The sequence below is a fragment of the Phyllostomus hastatus genome, unplaced genomic scaffold (assembly GCF_019186645.2).
Source record: "Phyllostomus hastatus isolate PE091 unplaced genomic scaffold, TTU_PhHast_1.1 phas_contig_86, whole genome shotgun sequence".
Lineage (NCBI taxonomy): Eukaryota > Metazoa > Chordata > Mammalia > Chiroptera > Phyllostomidae > Phyllostomus > Phyllostomus hastatus.
The window spans coordinates 10,346,959-10,363,780 of NW_025333977.1; the positions used below are offsets into that span (position 1 = coordinate 10,346,959).

Sequence of the window (16,822 nt, forward strand, 5' to 3'; positions counted from 1 at the left end):
CACCCATGAATGAAGGATGTTCCAGACTCAAACTAGGTTTGGTCAAAATGCACAAACATGAATATCCTAATATTCTTAATAACAAAGGAGAGGCACACTGACATGTCAAATTTGTTTGGATTAGTGTATATAGCCTAGGAGGCATGCTTTAGTAGAAGAAACAATTCTTGGCAAATCTTTGGAAGCTAGGAAAGGTGGAAAAGCAGTGAACTGTTGACTTATCTCTTACTTTTATGATACCATCATTGGAAACGCAGCTTCAGTCCTCAGAGAAGCTCTTGGAATGGACTGAGCAAGTTCACTGGCATTTCCAGCAAACCACCCAACATTTCTAACAGAATACTGTTGCGACAGCGCTTAATGGACTTGTTCACTCTGGCTAGCCTTCCACGTCTTACAGGGTGGCTACAATTTCAGCAGAGAGAAGTATTTAGAACTGGCTATACAACAGCTTTGGGCAGAGGTATGTTCCTAGGAATTCTAATACCCTCTGCTCCTTAGGAAATATTCAATATGAAATTTTAATCCAAGCGTCCACCCAAGAGTCACTTTTTAACATTGTTCCCTGCCTTTAACATCTGTGTTTACATGCAATTTTATTTGTGTTGTGTAGGAAACATTGCCTTAAAAATAAATAAATGATTTGAGAACATTTTGTCTTCAATTGTTCCATGCTAAAATATTACATTGTGTAAATATTGTATTTTTTTCATATGACTTTCATCTTTTTAAGAAGTTTTTTCTGTCCATGGAGCTCAGTTCAGCACCACCATCAGTGCTCCCTACATGGGATCTTTATAATTATCAAATCTGCACAAATTTCTGCTGAAAACACCTTTAGGCTATTTTGTCAACTTGAAACTAGGACATTATTTTCACCAGAGGGAGGACTAGCTGTATAAGAACATTAATTTTTAACATGCTATATGGATCCTAGTACCGAAAATTATCATCACTCTTATATATCCTCATAACTCATGATCCATAGTGGCAGTCTAAACAAAAATTACAGAAATTGGGTGTATGTTTATAATCCTGATTATGAAAAGTATAAGTAACTTCCTGCTTTTATAATTTGCTTCTCAATTATTCAAACCTTTAACTATTGGAAGAGGCATTTCTTACAATATCCATCTCATTGTCTGTAAAAAAGTCATCTAGTCTGGCCTCCAGTTTTCTTAAAGAGACTCATTTCTTCTGCTGCAATCAAAACTTCTAAAAATGTATCCATGATAGTGTTATGTTTTTACAAATCAATTCTCTCTCTTCAAGATCTTCTTCCTTATATACATTATACATGTCAGGATGGAGCAATGCATATGAAGAGATTAGTTATTAGGATTAAATTCAAAGCTCTACCATGAAGTAACACAAACAATGTTTAACTGAGTATGTGTGTTTATATTGTATGTACATGATGTCATAAATTTTCTCAATTATTAATACTAAACAAACGTTATTTTGAAGGAATGGATGGCAAATTCACATAATGTGTGCACACATTTCATGGTTTGTCTTGGGGAAGCTGGAGGGAAGGAACAATATATACTAAAGTCTCCCTTTTTTATTAGAGTTTTATCTAATACACAAGGCAACAAGGCTATGGTAACAAAAAAAGAAAGAAGAAGAGACATGCATAAGGCTCCCTTTCTTGAAATGCTCCTAAGAGGCCGTTCAGCTGAGTGGCTAGGCAGTTGGGCCTGGGACTCCCATCTTGGCTGTACCACCTTGGATACAGATGACGTTAGGGAATTCTCTGTGCATCAGTTTCCTCAATGTAAAGTAAGGGCAACAACAGCACCCACTTCACAGGGTTATTTTGAGAATTAAATGAAATAAGGTGAGAAGTAAGCAAAACAGATGTGCAAAGTATTTAGAAGAGTGTCTGTCTTAAGAAATGTTAACTGTTATTGTAAGCTTTAAGCATTGATAGTCCTGAATTAAAAAAAAATCCAATGAAGATAACAATCAGTGAAATACATAGGGTAGAAGTAGGAAGGAAATTGTGGCAGCTATTTAGAAAATAAAAAGACGTGAATTGGCAGTGGAACACAAATGTAAAGTGAGTATGAGTAATGTGCTGTATCATCATTTGATGAATATTTGACAATATGTTTTTAATAGACTGTACATGCATTTTTTCTTTAGAGTAGGTTTCTCCATTTGAAAGAATACAGTGCTGAATACAGTGGGCAAAGGGCTTGTTCTATTTCAAAAGTAATTATTATAATGTAACTCCATTCATGTTTTTAAAGTAACAAATGTAATTTCTTGGTAACTCTTTAAAAAAACTACTAATTGTTTGCAAATATTGAAGAACACCATGTTTATGTTGCTTCACAGGTCTATACTTAAGAAACTTAATGCTAAATCTATTTCAACTTCAAGGCAAACACTAGTTTCAACTCTCCCCACTGCTGTACTGCAAACTGAACTTTAATACAGAGCTGACATCAAACATTAGAGCAAACACAGTTTTTGAACAAGACTGAAGTCTTCAAAGGAAAGAGATTTTAGGTAAAGGATTTTTTTTGTTAATTTGTAAAGCATATCAGGGTAAGCCAAAGTGAGCAGTGTGCTCTGGGCCAGAACACCGTTGTGCTCTACTCTGCAATTATTTTTTTTTATTTTTACAAACAGGTTTATTAGAATATAATCTACATGCTGCTGAACTCACATGCTGTCAGTGCACAGTGCAATGACTTCTGGTGAATGCAGAGTTGTGCAGCCATCGCCACAGTCCAGTTTCAGAACATTTTGTCATCTCCTCTACCCCCCAAAAAAACACATTTTCTCATGCTCACTTTCAGTTAATCCCTGCTCTGGCTCCCACTCCTGGAAAACCACTGATCTCCTTTCTGTCTATATAGACTTGAATCTTATTAACATTCCACATAAATGGAACCATGTAATATGGCTTCTGTCACTTTCCACATTTTTGCAGTTTTTACATGTGGTAATATGTTTTGGTGGTTCATTCCTTTTATTGTTGAGTAGCATCCTATTGTATGGGTACAGCACCACATCTTTTATTCATTCTCTGCTTTTTGTACTGTTTGCAGGTTTGTTTATTTTTTGTTTGTGTTTTTGTGTTTTTGGCCATTATGAATAGTGCTTCAAGAACATGTGTTTCCATTTCTCTTGGGTATAGTCCTAGAGGTGGAATTGCTGGGCTGTATAACTTGATGTTTAACACTTTCGGAAACCACCAAACTCTCTTTCAAAGGGAGTATATAATTTTACATTCCACCAGCAATGTTCCAGTTTCTTTGCATCCCTGCCCACACTTATTAATGTCTATCCTCTTGATTGCAGCCATTGCAGTGGGTGTGTATGGTGTCTTACTGTGATTTTAATTTGAATTTGTCTAATGATATTGAGCATATTTTCATGTGCTATTTTTCCGTGCCAACAAAATAGGGTTTTATTGTTTGAATCACCATTATTTTCAAGTTAATTCAGTTCAGTTGGTCTTCAAGTTTTTTTATAACCAGTTATTATTCTGAAATGTTCTCTGCCATACCAGAAATGTTTAATTGCTGTAAGATATTTAATACAAAGTCATTATATTTGGTGGGGTGGGGTAAGGAACTAAGAGATAAAACAGAATTTGCAATGTATAAGAACTTACTAAGATCTAATCGGAGAGATAAAGGTAATTATTTGAAGTCCATTTATGCAAGGGGAGAGAAGTCATATGTTGTTAAGTTATAGCATTCAAAATTATATTTGGTGAGATACACTATTTTTCTTAAAAGATGTGATTAATTCCTAGCACAAATTTCTTAGGAATATGCATTTGTCTTTACAAGGGAGTAAGAGGAAATATTATTCTCAATTTAAATGAATCAAATTAATGCCATAATTGCTTATTTTGCTGCCCTGCTACTTCTGTCATACGCTGAACAATAAGAAATCTTCCAACACAGGTAATTCTGCTAAAGACAAGGAACTTTTTTCAAGATTGGGAGTTACATGTTTGTTTCCCTGTCAGTTTTCAAGTTTCCATATAACTCCAGCATTTTAAGAGAGACTAGGAAAATGTTCGAAACGGAGTCTCTGAAAGGCTCGACAGGAAGGAGAAGGGAGCGGAGCAGCTGAGTCTCAGCACAGTATGGCTCCACTTGGGAGAGACGAGATACTCGGCAATAGCGTTTCAGGCACTGTGAAGGCCGCATCAGGACGAGGACTTCTCCATTCAGGACCGGGGACCAGAGGCAGCAGAGCTCAGCAGGGGTGGGTGGAGAGGGAAATACCCAGAAATCCAGAGAGGCTGCCCGTTGGTATGTATAGGAGACCTGCCCCTGGAAGCCGAGGCATCACACCCATCTGGCTCCTAGGTCCCTTTGCCAAAATCGTTTTGCAGAAAGCCAATTTCTTAAAAGATCAATTTGTCATGTGACTTTTTGATCACACTTACCATTTATAAAAACTTCACACAAGAGAAATAGTCCTCTTGAATATATTCAATTAGTATCTTTTACAACTTAGTAAATGCTAAGGGTCATAAGGTTCATTAAGTTCACTAGTAGATTCATTAAAAGAGTATTCATATTTAATATATTCAAGAAGATTATATTCTTGATACTATTTGGGTAAAACATATTTTTAAATATATCCTCAATAACAATATATCCAAACTCATTTAATATATTTTTTAAAATGTTTCTTAAAACAAATTGTTGTTATGTCGGTACCTTTATTAAATTCAGTGAAGGAATAATTCAGAAAATTGCCCCTTCAGGAAACTGACGGTTGGTGAATTGCCCTGTCTTCTATGTGGACTCTCTAACTGGGTGGCAGGGTTAGGACTGAGATGGGGGTGTTAAGATCTAGAAAGAGTAGAACATGTAGTTTAGACCGTAGTGAAGGGCAACCCAGGACACGGTGTCTGTGCCCGGAAGCTGGTGCCAGCCTGCAGAGAAAGAGATGCTATAATAAGCCTGAATGAATGGAGACATTGGACCTGAGGCTACTTATTTATAGCCTCCTAAAACCCAATTGCTCTGAAAATAAATAGTGCGGCTGGATCTGCAGAACATGAAATTAGTTGACTCAGCTGTAGGACAACTGAGGGAAGTGGAAACTCGGAAACTGGGCACGTGGCTGAAGAGGGGGCCACCTTTGCACGGTCTCCGACCACAGGCTATCACCACCTCTGCTCCGCTAAGTCAGGGGTGGTTCCATGATAGGAGACAATTCCAACAGGGTTTGGCTGAGGCTGTGAGTACTTGCTTTTATGCAGATTTCTTTTCTTAAAAAGGAGTGGCGTTTTCAATTGTTATTTTTTTTGCAGTTCACGGCAGTGAATAGGGAGTTTAGTACTGGGCACCCTGAAGGGTTGAAAACTGCTTGTTGACCAGGTTATCTGTGGACTCTGGAAAGCGCTTGTCCATTCACTTAGGCTTTTTCTCATGACCAAGTTCTAACCAACACTCTGTGTGGCCAATTCCCCAGTACTCAAGTGTCCTATAATGCACAGGCACATGCTTGAGAAACAGAGGTGCTACAGCTACACCTGATCGCTGGAGAGGAAAGAAAATAAACATATAATAAGAAATACCAAGTGAGGCCATTATATCGGTTAGGCCATAGAAGCCTCAAAGTTGGGTTTATGAAACCACCGGTATAGAGAAAACCCTAATACTCTGGGCAGAGCTTTATGAAGTCAAATTCTGGAGCAGTGCAATGCATGAAAGAATTATAGATCATAGTATCTTAAGGCTGGAAAAGACCTAAGGGTTACTTGGTCCAAACTGTCTGGTTTTCTTGAATGTCTCATTTTTCAGGTGAGAAAACAAAGGCAAAGAGCCTGACCAGTGTCACAGAATCAGTCCCAGAGCCAGAGCTGGACTCCAAATTCTGCCCAACAGCAAGAAAATCATCCAAGGTTCTAGGGACTTACAGGTATAATTACTCCTGTGTGTCAGGGTAGAGCTAACCTACTTTGATGGTTGGAATTCCATCTTCAAAATGACTATGCTTTTTAGCTATACCAAAATTATAGAATAGTTAGGGTACTTTTCCTGTGCAGGAGAGGGGTGATATGTAAGTCATTTCTGACTCTTCTTCACCTTCTCTTCTACCAACTTCTCCTATGGGCTTCCCCCAAATAGACATGTATATAACCTACAACCTCAAATGCATATTAGTGATTTCGTTAGTATGGTTGTATGCATGCCTGTGTTTTGAGAAATAGTATATTTTAAAGGGTATAAGTGTGTTTCTCAAAAGATGTGAATATATAGCGTGTATCTGAGCTTATGGGTTGTACTTGGGTTACTCCGTGACTGGAGATTTGGGGTTTAGAGGTTGTTAGGTAGAGAAGTTATTTACTGAAAAGAAACTTGAAGTATTCTTGCTAAAGAGCAGGGAAAGGTTGACTTGGGAGGTTATTCCAGTCCCTGGGGACCTTTGGGAGATGGAAAATCCAAAGTAGGCTTCCATGTTTTACGTACTAGTGGTGAGTACTAAGAAACTTAAAACTCAGGAGAGGAACTCTTACTATAAGAATGACATGCTTGGGTACTAACTCATACAATTTCAAAAATAAGCTATTTGTCCTCTATAAAATGTTGATAAACCAATCACTGCCTTCTCTCAATGACTGCCTAGTTCTCTCGCAGCTACTGGGTGGAGTGGGCGGGGCAAGAAGAGAGGTAAAAGAGAACCCAGGAGTCCACACTCTGGGTAGAACCTCACCAGACAGCTCACCAGCTGCATGATTTTAGGGCAGCCCCTTTTTCTGTTCTTGGCCCATCCAGCCTTCATATGGACTATGACCTTAGGAACTGGTTGAAGGTCAGACATAAATCTAAAGTTCTCCAATGCAGTAACGTTCAAAAACTTCTGTAACTTTCTGACTTTTTGGTGCAGATAAGGAGGAATGACTAATGGCTCTTAACAAATATTAGTTGAATGAATACATGAATAAATGCATATTTAATTAATAATAAATGAATAATGTTTGAAAGAGACTTCATAGCTCTAGTTTGTTTCACCTTAATGCCCTAGGAGGTGAATATTTTTATTCCTTCTCAGTTGAGGAAACTGAGGGTCAAAAAGAGGTCAAACAATAGTCGCGGATCAGTAGAAAGTGCCAGCTGTGGAGCACCTGGCTCTGCCTCCGGAGGCCCACAGTTACAACTTACACGGCTGCAAAGAGGTAGACACTGCGTCTGCAGACCCAAGAACACCTCTCTGCCCTTGTGTGCAACCATGCAGACCCAGCCTGACCAGTTCCCACCAAAAAGATTCAGACCGGACCTCAAGGAAATCCTCAGGGGAGGGAGGAGGGGGTGCTGCTTCAGGATGGGACTGCTGATCGCAGGAAGAGGGCTGTTTGTGCAGATGTTTTAAAAGAGATCAGAGTTCCACAGATGAGCCTGCATGGCTCTCCCCGATTGCACAGGGAGGTGCTTTGTAGTGTAAACCAGCTCCTTAAGGCAACATTCATCCGGTCCTCAGAAGAGACCATCTATCACCTCTAGAGTCCACCTACGGCTGGCCTTGGAGAAACTGTGCATTTTGTGTGGGCAAGAAATTCCTGTGAAAGATGTTGCTGAAGAAATCACAAGACTGGGAACAAAAAAGGAGACACAGCCAACGCACATTTAATCCTCATGGAGCTAACACTAAAATTTGTCATCTAAAATATTAATTTGTAATTGTTCTTGCAAAGGCAATTCTATAATTAATTAAGAATGTCTGAATAGTAAACATCTTATTTTGTTTCAAAATTAATTGATTAATTATTTTTTTAGGGAGAGGGCAAGGAGGGAAAAAGAAAAGGACAGAAACACCAACGTGAGAGAAACATTGATCGGTTGCCTCTCACATGAGCCCTGAACAGGAGCCAAACCCACAACCTAGGCATGTGCTGTGACTGGAAATCGAACAGGCAACCTTTTGCTTTGCGACCTGCTGCCCAACAAGGTCACACTGGTCAGGGTGAGAGTCAATATTTTAAAAATATTATAACAATGTATATATTTTCCCCCTGTTCACCTGGGATAAATTCACTTTTTTCTTTCAGAAGGATCAAAATATACTTTTCTCTTTCTCCCTTTAAAAGAAATACCCAACAGAACCCCAGGATTATGCATACTCAGAACCTTAGCATTAAAATGCTACATTTTAGCACTGGCTGGCGTAGCTCAGTGGATTGAGCACAGGCTGCGAACCAAAGTGTCGCAGGCTCAATTCCCAGTTAGAGTACATGCCTGGGTTGCAGGCCATGATCCCCAGCAACCGCACATTGATGTTTCTCTCTCTCTCTCTTTCTCCCTCCCTTCCCTCTCTAAAAATAAATAAATAAATAAAATCATAAAAAAGCTACATTTTTAAGTATAACTAAATATATATATAAACAATACCTATCACTGCGAAATTTTATACCCAGATGAAATATGCACAGTCCCTGGACTCCCCATGTCTCCACGTGCTGGAGCATGCTCTCCACATGCCCCCTCTCCCTTCTGCAGGGCGAACTGCTGTAGACAGCACAGTACATCTTTGTTCTTTCACTTCCGTCTTACTCATTAATGCATAAAACTATTAACCAGCATTCATACTGGAACTGCATCTATTTGCCAGTTGCAACTGTAGGTTGGCTATGAATTTAAGAATTTGGCAAAATCAATGAAAGCATTCTGTGAGAATCAAATAGCTATATGGCATTTACAATAAAAAGTAATGTCTACTTTAATATTATTTGTAACTTGTGTGCTACATATCTTTTATATCAGTAAAATTTATAATAAACTTATGTAGTTTTATCTACCTACATAAAATCCTAGGCATATATGCACACCAGTGGACTATTAGTCTCATTTCACTTCACTTGTTTCTCAAAGCAAGTGAAAACATCTTCCATGACTGTCTAGAGGGAAGTTTAGACTAAGCAATATATGTAAAAGTTCTTTATACATGGCTAACTGCTACACAAATAACAGTTGCAATAATGATTAAAGCACCTTCTTCCTTCCGATTCAGACATTTTCAAAGGTTTTAAAAGGAAAGGATGTTTACTCTTTGAAATAAAGACTCATTGGGAAAGTAAGTGTTTTGTGGGGCTAGTAGAGTTGTGTTGATTTCATCAATCTCTGATATTTTTCTTGCTTATTTGTATGGCCTTTTATCCTAAACTAAAAAAGAGATAATTTAGAATGGTTATTTCTATTTGTATCTGAATTGAAACCATTATGTTTTCCAAATATACACAGCTGAGAATGGGAAGCTTTGAGTGTAATTTTTTCCAAAAAACAAAAGGCACCATTGAAACATCATGGGAAAATGAGGTAAGCAGATTATAATTACTAAAATTGAAATTTGGCTGTAATGACAAGTTCAAAAGCCCAACTATTTCCGTATATGCTTTTGGGTCTTAAATACTTAAAAGTGGCCATTACTCATCAGTGTAGGAACTGACTCAGAGGAAGCAATACCATTTGTTCAGTGATGCCCACAGTTATTACCACTTGATTGAGTTGGAAGGGAGAAGAATGGATCAAGTCACCCCTGCTTAGCTTTCACCATTTATTGAGATTAAAGTATAAAATGATATCTCATCTCTTTCATAGAGCTGGACGGGACTCCAGTAAAAAATAAAAGGTGGAGGAAGGGATCTAATTATAATTGGGGCAATTCTTCTTATTACTTTACCATTTTTGTTTATGAATTATAGATTAGTAGGGCTCAACCAAGGTTTCTCATTGGAATCACTGATTCACAAGGTGTCAAACACTAGAGACAACCAGCTGAGACCCTCCTTGGGTTGGTCTGGAGTGGGGTCTGGGTATTGGTATCTCTTCCAAGCACTTCATGTAATTGTTAAATTCAGAAGGGTTGAGAACAACTGGCTGGATTTAGGATATTTTCCTTTATAAGATACTCCTCCAAATATCTGGCTGATTAAACACATGTCAAAGCTTGTATCCATAATGTGAATATCTTGTCAAAGATTCAGGCAACAATGATTTTTTTTCTCACCTTTGTACAAAACTATAGTTTTCATTTTAATGTAGAGCTTAAGCAAAACTGAAAAGTGAATAAATGCTACTCTAAGGTTAATATTTTAAAGATAAGAAAATTATTTAGAACTTATCTTTTACCACAGTTGTTTAAAATTTCAATCATCATTTAGTGTAATAAGTATCACCTTTACTCTTGGACTAGTCTTGGACTCCTCCTTTCTAATTACTCTGAATTTTGTCTTGGACCTGAATCCTTTCTAGAATTTAACTCTTTACATGGGAATCAAAATTCTTGTAGAGTGTTTTCAGAATTGTTGGCAGCTTTCCTCTGGCTCAGAGATAGATGGTCCATTTACCCAGGTATGATGGTTGGCCTGAAATGTTTGGCCTGAGGTACCTTTGTGGCACTATTAAGAAATTCTGGCCATCTGACACCTGAGTTATTTTTACCAGACAGCAGAAGAATAACTATAACAAATACCTAAGTCACCTCCACACTCCAGGCTGAAATACAATTGCTTTCACTGACATTTGTTCATTAATTCAACAGTATATTAGAGTCCCTACTATGTGATATACGTATCTAAAGTTTTCTCTGCTTGGTTCTGTATTTTAATATTGTGTACATGGGCAAATGGTTTTATATGTTTGAAATCATTTACATTACAATGTTGAATTCTCATAGCAGTCCTATTAGCTTACTAAGGGCCAGTGAGGTTACATTACTTGACTTAGATGGTATTTCATGTGATGTGTCGTGGTTGTGCCCCAGCGGCAGTCTAGGGGAGGGTCTTCAGATCCTCCCCAGTGCTTTTCATTGGTGCTCCCAAAGTCACTGGAGTCTGCTTTTTAATGGAAACCAGTGAGTTCAGCACCACTTTAAGATAAGTCCTCTAGATGTCCCCTCTACAAGATTGTCATCCCAATGCTCCTATGCAAAAACCTTGGAGCCTCCCCTGGGGACACAGTCCTATATTCTATTGAATTAGGGGACATTATTTCTGAGTGATTCCTGCCACATTTTTACTGCAATGTATCAGAAGGTGTAAAACCACCCTCCTAAGATCATGAAATTAAGTTAAATTCAGGTGATAAGTTCTTTGTAAGTAAGTTTAAATATCTTTGAGAGAAATTTCAAGATATTGAATTGAGTAGACTCGGAGAAATGAATCTATATTGTCTGTTTATCTTCCTTCTTTTTTATTATAAGATTGTAGAGACAAAGGAATTATACAAAGAAGATAGACTTTGAAGCCTGACAGATCTTTTATGGGATGTGTTCTCTTTTTATTTTGCATGGCTAAATTCCTTTTATTCTTCAGTATCAATTTAAATACCTGGTACTCTGCAAAGCCTTTACTAGATTTCCAGTTGGACACCCATAGAACCCTCTACTTATTAAATACTCATTTATTTATTTTTCTCTTCTATGTTATGAATTAAATCTATGATGACAGCATGTTTGCTTCTTTTAACTGCTCTATCTACCACCAGCACCAAGCACAGCACCTGGCACCTAGCATAGACTGAAAATAAATACTGAGTAAGTGACTAAGTGTCTCAAATGCAGTGTGTGTATTATGCAATGTACACTGAAATAAGCATCTGATATGCATTATCTTATCTAATCTTCACAATACCAGTTTTATTATTTCCCCATATTATCAATGAGGATACAAGGATACAAAAAAGTGGAGGCGAGACTGAGCTCCGGCCTGCCTGTTTCCAAAGCTCAAGCTCTAATTGCAACATGCTGGAAGAGACTAGAATGAAAATACATCATAATCTATTATTAAAACGAAGGGTTTTAAATATCATTTTGCTCAGGGTAATGTTTGCTCCCAATATATAGACATTGGTAAGATACTTACTGGATTTTGACACTACAATACTATAGAAATTTTGCTGTTTCACAGGATGATAAATGTGTTTGAGTCCTGGTTTTACTACTTATAGCTGTATGATTCATGGGAGGAAAGGGCTGGTTCAAGAAGTTCTTCAAAGTATAAAATTTTAAAAAATGTTAAAATTTTTAAATTTTAAAAAATTTTTTAAAAAGAATTTTAAATCTAAAATTCTTAAACTTTTTTCCTTTTTATTTTATAACTGCTTAAAATTGGTGACTATTAACAATTGGTGACTTGTTAGTGCTATTAATTTACTGGTTGTTTCAAAACTTCTCTAGTTTTGCAAATGGTGTCAGTGAGCTGAAATTAGATTTCTAAATCATGGCTTAGGATATAGGAAGGATGGCTCTTGAATCTAGATATAGTCATTAAGGCAGAATCTGTGTTTGCCTAGAGGCAAGGCAGTATTTTTCAGTGACTCTGCTTGAAGGTACATTTCACTATAAAGTAGATCATTTAGCATATTTTTGCCTTGCTTTGCTGACACTTTCATCTCACAGAAAGTTCAGGAGGTAATAAGGAACAGTTTCTTAGAATCTAATTCTGAACAAGGGGAAATGATTGGCAAAATTGGAAAAGTTGGACACATAAAGAAAAAAAATAATTGTTTCTAGAATCCACACTATCTGGAAGGGAAATTAGATAAAGTGTACACTTTTAAACTTTCAGAGGAAAAACTTGAAAAAAAAGACAGATATGAGTGCCAAGGCTACAATCCTGACTATATAGTTGTAAGTGATGAGGTTAAGGAAGAAAAAATATTGCATCCTGTAATTCAGTATAGGTCAGGTCAGGCTTAACGGGGATCTATAAAACAAATGACTCATTGCCAAAGACAGAATCACTGGTATTAGGAAGGCTAACTTAAGATGATCATCTGTGGCTTATGGAAATAGTAAGGGCATCAAAGAGGGCCTTTGGAAACATGTTCAGATCAGAAGATCAAAGAAAAGGACAGGCCCGTTGCTTACAGCGAACACCGTGAAGTCAAGGGGGGATGCAGAAAACCAGATATCCTCAGTCCTAATTTCCTTATGTGTCCTCTGTAAAAATGTTTGAGAATATATAAAAGTCTTATATAGCTCAGCAGCAAACAGAAAATCCAATTAAAAAATAGGCAGAGGACCTGAACAGAACTTCTCCCAAGAAGACATACAAATGGCCAACAGATAATTGTGAAGATGTTCAACTTTATTAGCTATTAGGGAAATGCAGATCAAAACTACAAGGAGATGCTACTTCACACCTGTTAGAAGAGCTATTATCAACAAGACAGGTAATAAGTGTTGGACAGGTAATAAGCGTTGGACAGGTAATAAGTGTTGTAGAGAAAAAGGAACCTTCATTCACTGCTGATGGGAATGTAAACTGGTATACTCACTATAAAAAAAAGTACCGAAGTTCTTTAAAAAATTAAGAATAGAGTTACCATACAACTCAGTAACCTCTCTTCTGGGTATCCCCCCAAAATTTTAAAACATTTATTTGCAAAGGTATATACACCCTATGTTCATTGCAGCATTATTTACAGTGACCAACACATGGAGACAAACAAAATGTTCTTCAGTATATGATTGGATAAAGAAAATGTGGTACATACACATAATGGAATAATACTCAGCCATAAGAAAAGATGAAATAGTGTATTTGTGACAACATGGATGGATCTTGAGACTATCACACTAAGCAAAATAAGTCAGTTGGAAAAACTCAAGTACTACATGATTTCACCCATATGTGGGATATAAAACTGAAAGCAACAAATCAGACAAGAAAAACAAATAAAACTCATAGTATGGTGATTACTAGAGGGAAGGGAGTTGGGGGAAGCAGTAAAGGGCAAAGGGGGTCAAATATATGGTTGTGGAAGAAGATTTTACTTTGGGTGATGGGCACACAATGCAATATACAGATGATGTATCACGGAATTGTACACTTGAAACCTATATAACCTTATTAACCAATGTCACCCAATAAATCTAATAAAAATAAAGGAAATGCTTGCAAGGGTAAAGGAAGTACAATTTAATTTAAAACAAGAAATTGGCTGGTGTAGCTCAGTGGATTGAGCACTGGCCTGCAAACCAAAGGGTCGCTGGTTCAATTCCCAGTCAGGGCACATGCCTGGGTTGCAGGCCAGGTCCCCAGTAAGGGGTGCATGAGAGGCAACCCCACATTGATGTTTTTCTCCCTCTCTTTCTCCCTCTCTTCTCCTCTCTCTAAAAAGAAAGAAATTGAGAAAGAAGAAAGAAAGAAAGACAGAGAAAGAAAGAAAGAAAGAAAGAAAGAAAGAAAGAAAGAAAGAAAGAAAGAAAATTTTTTTTAAAAAGAAATAATAAGAGAGAACCTTGCTACTGCAAGAGAGTTCAAGATTTCTCTCTCAAAAGAGTTGCACTCCAGTAACAAGGACAAGTTGCTGTGTACACATGGCTGATGACCTTGAAGCTCCTGGGAAACAGAACACTGAAAATATACAAATATTTCTTATTTTCCAAGTGGAAAGAAGTAAAATCAATAAACTAGGCAAATGATATTTACATCTATTCCTGGAAAGGTTCTAAGATCCACTGATGAAAGTTTGAGAATCAAGAAAAAGAAGTTTTAAGATGATGACACAGTATGAGTTCACTAAGACCATGTCTAATTAGACCAGTTCCTTTCTTCCTCATGGCTTCTGGCCTTATCACTCCTTCCTCTGTGGTCTAAAAGTGCATTGTTTATGTTCTTTGTGCTGCCCTCAGGGAACATATGCCTTTTAAGAGGTATCTTTGAAAGTCTACTTCCTGCACTTGGCTGTGAAGCCAGGGAGCTTATATTTTTATATCCATATTGTTTCTATGAATAATATGTATTGACTAAATAAACTAATTAACAGCAGATTAATTAAATGCATTAGAAGATTTTATTTTAGTATTTCATTAAAACATCTCATAATATCCTAATGATAACCATATTAACAAGAAGGAGGAAAATATATTGATTGCAAAGGCAACTAACAAGATGAGTAACTACTGGAACAAAAATATTAAAGGTGCTTTTAAGTAAACCAAAATGAACAAGGGACTTGTTTCTACCTGCACAGCAGGCCTCTGTCTTTAGCCCTGTCTGGCTCCACACTTAAAATCAATGGTTAGATATAAATATGAAGGGAGACTTATTAAACCATGAGTGATACAAATTTGGGAAGACAGTGTACAAGTCAGGTCTTAGAATTAGCATCCAAAACCATTTTAAGTAACATTAGAAAAGGCTATCAAAATAAATAGAAAAGTGGGCTAACCAGAACAAGAGAAAATGAATAGAGATATAATTGGGTCCATAGAATAGACTACAAATGTACAAAATGGCTAAGCAGCAGCATGAACAAAAGGGCTTAAGGGTGATAGATGATGTTAAACACATCACTTATTCAGCAGCACAATATGACTGCTGAATAAGTGAATGTGATCTTAAGATGCATACAGGGGTGTCCAACCTTTTGGTGTCTCTGGGTCACACTGGAAGAAGAAGGGTTGCCTTAGGTCACACATTAAATACATTGTGGTGTGCAATCACAAAAAAAATCTCATAATGTTTTAAGCATATTTATGATTTTGTGTTGGACTGCCTTCATAGCCATGCTGGGCTGCATGGGGCCTATGGGCCATGGGTTAGACACCCCTGCAAGAGAAGTATGGCTCATAGAGTGAACAAGGAAAGACAACTTGAATATTTTGTTTGATTGTAGGTTTTATGTAGTTAAAAAGCTATGGGCTACTATAAGTGAAGCTGAGGAAAGGAAGAATATTTAGTTAGCAGAGATGAGAAAGAATGTAAAGACTGGATAACCATATTCCATTAAGTTAACAGCAAGTGAAAGAGTAACAGAATGGTTCTGGATGGACCCAAGAGGCAGACGCAGGACGTGATAGGGTTCATCAAAATCATCTGGTCAAACTTTATTTTTAGCTTTTTTAAAAGTGTGAAATATTCAAGAGAGCATTAAGGACAGATATATAGTATAAAAAGCTATAATCACTGTAAGATGAGAAAGTAAGCTATTGCCAACACCCCAGGGTACCCCATGTATGCTTTTTTGATTATTCTCTTTCTAAAAGCAAACACTGTTCAGACTTCTGTGATAATCATCTCCAAGCTATTTTTAAATGGTTTTACCATTTTTCCATATATTCCTAAACCATTGAGTTTACTTGGTGTTATAGGTCATATAATGAGTGCATTATTTTTAGCAGATATTTCTAAAATTATGTTTTTGATTCCAGAGTCCAGGTGCAAATGGACTTTGAGTTCTACTAAATCATGTAGGAAAATGCTTCTCTTTCTAGCAAATCAATAGTATGGAAATCAAGCTCAAATTTAATTCCCAGATGTGAAAGTTCGGAGGAAAGAACAATCTTATATCAACAACACATGACAATTTCTATAAGATAAAAAGTATCTCTCATGATTCTAAGCAAGTCGGAATCTAAGAGAAAATGGGATGTGATTAATGTACAAATTCTTTCATTTTTATAGAAATTATGAAAACTTTCCCTGGCTGGTTTGGCTCAATGGATTGAGTGCCAGCCTGCAAACCAAAGGGTTGCCAGTTTGATTCCTAGTCAGGGCACATGCCTGGGCTGTGGGCCAGGTCCCCAGTAGGGGGCGTGTGAGAGGCAACCACACATTGATGTTTCTCTTCTCTCCCTCCTGCCCCCTCTCTCTAAAAATAAATAAATAAAATCTTTTAAAAAATTATGAAAACTTTCTTTCATCCTTAAAGAAATGGAATATTCAGCAGGGTTTGCAAAGGCTCACGTGGGTGTATTCTGGAATAGATCATTATTTCAGTGCTGAATAGTAGAGGGACTAGTTCTAGCACGATTAGCAGGCAAGATGTTTCTTATAGTTGCAGCAGGACTATCCTCCTCACCACTAATTTTATAAATATTCGCCTTTATA

At 37.2% G+C, this 16,822-nt stretch overlaps 1 protein-coding gene across 1 annotated transcript in view; it reads right to left on the minus strand.

Moving 5' to 3' along the window:
- The window catches only part of GPR149 (G protein-coupled receptor 149), a 43,575-nt gene that overhangs the window by 18,691 nt on the left and 8,062 nt on the right, over positions 1–16,822 (minus strand). The window lies entirely within an intron of this gene.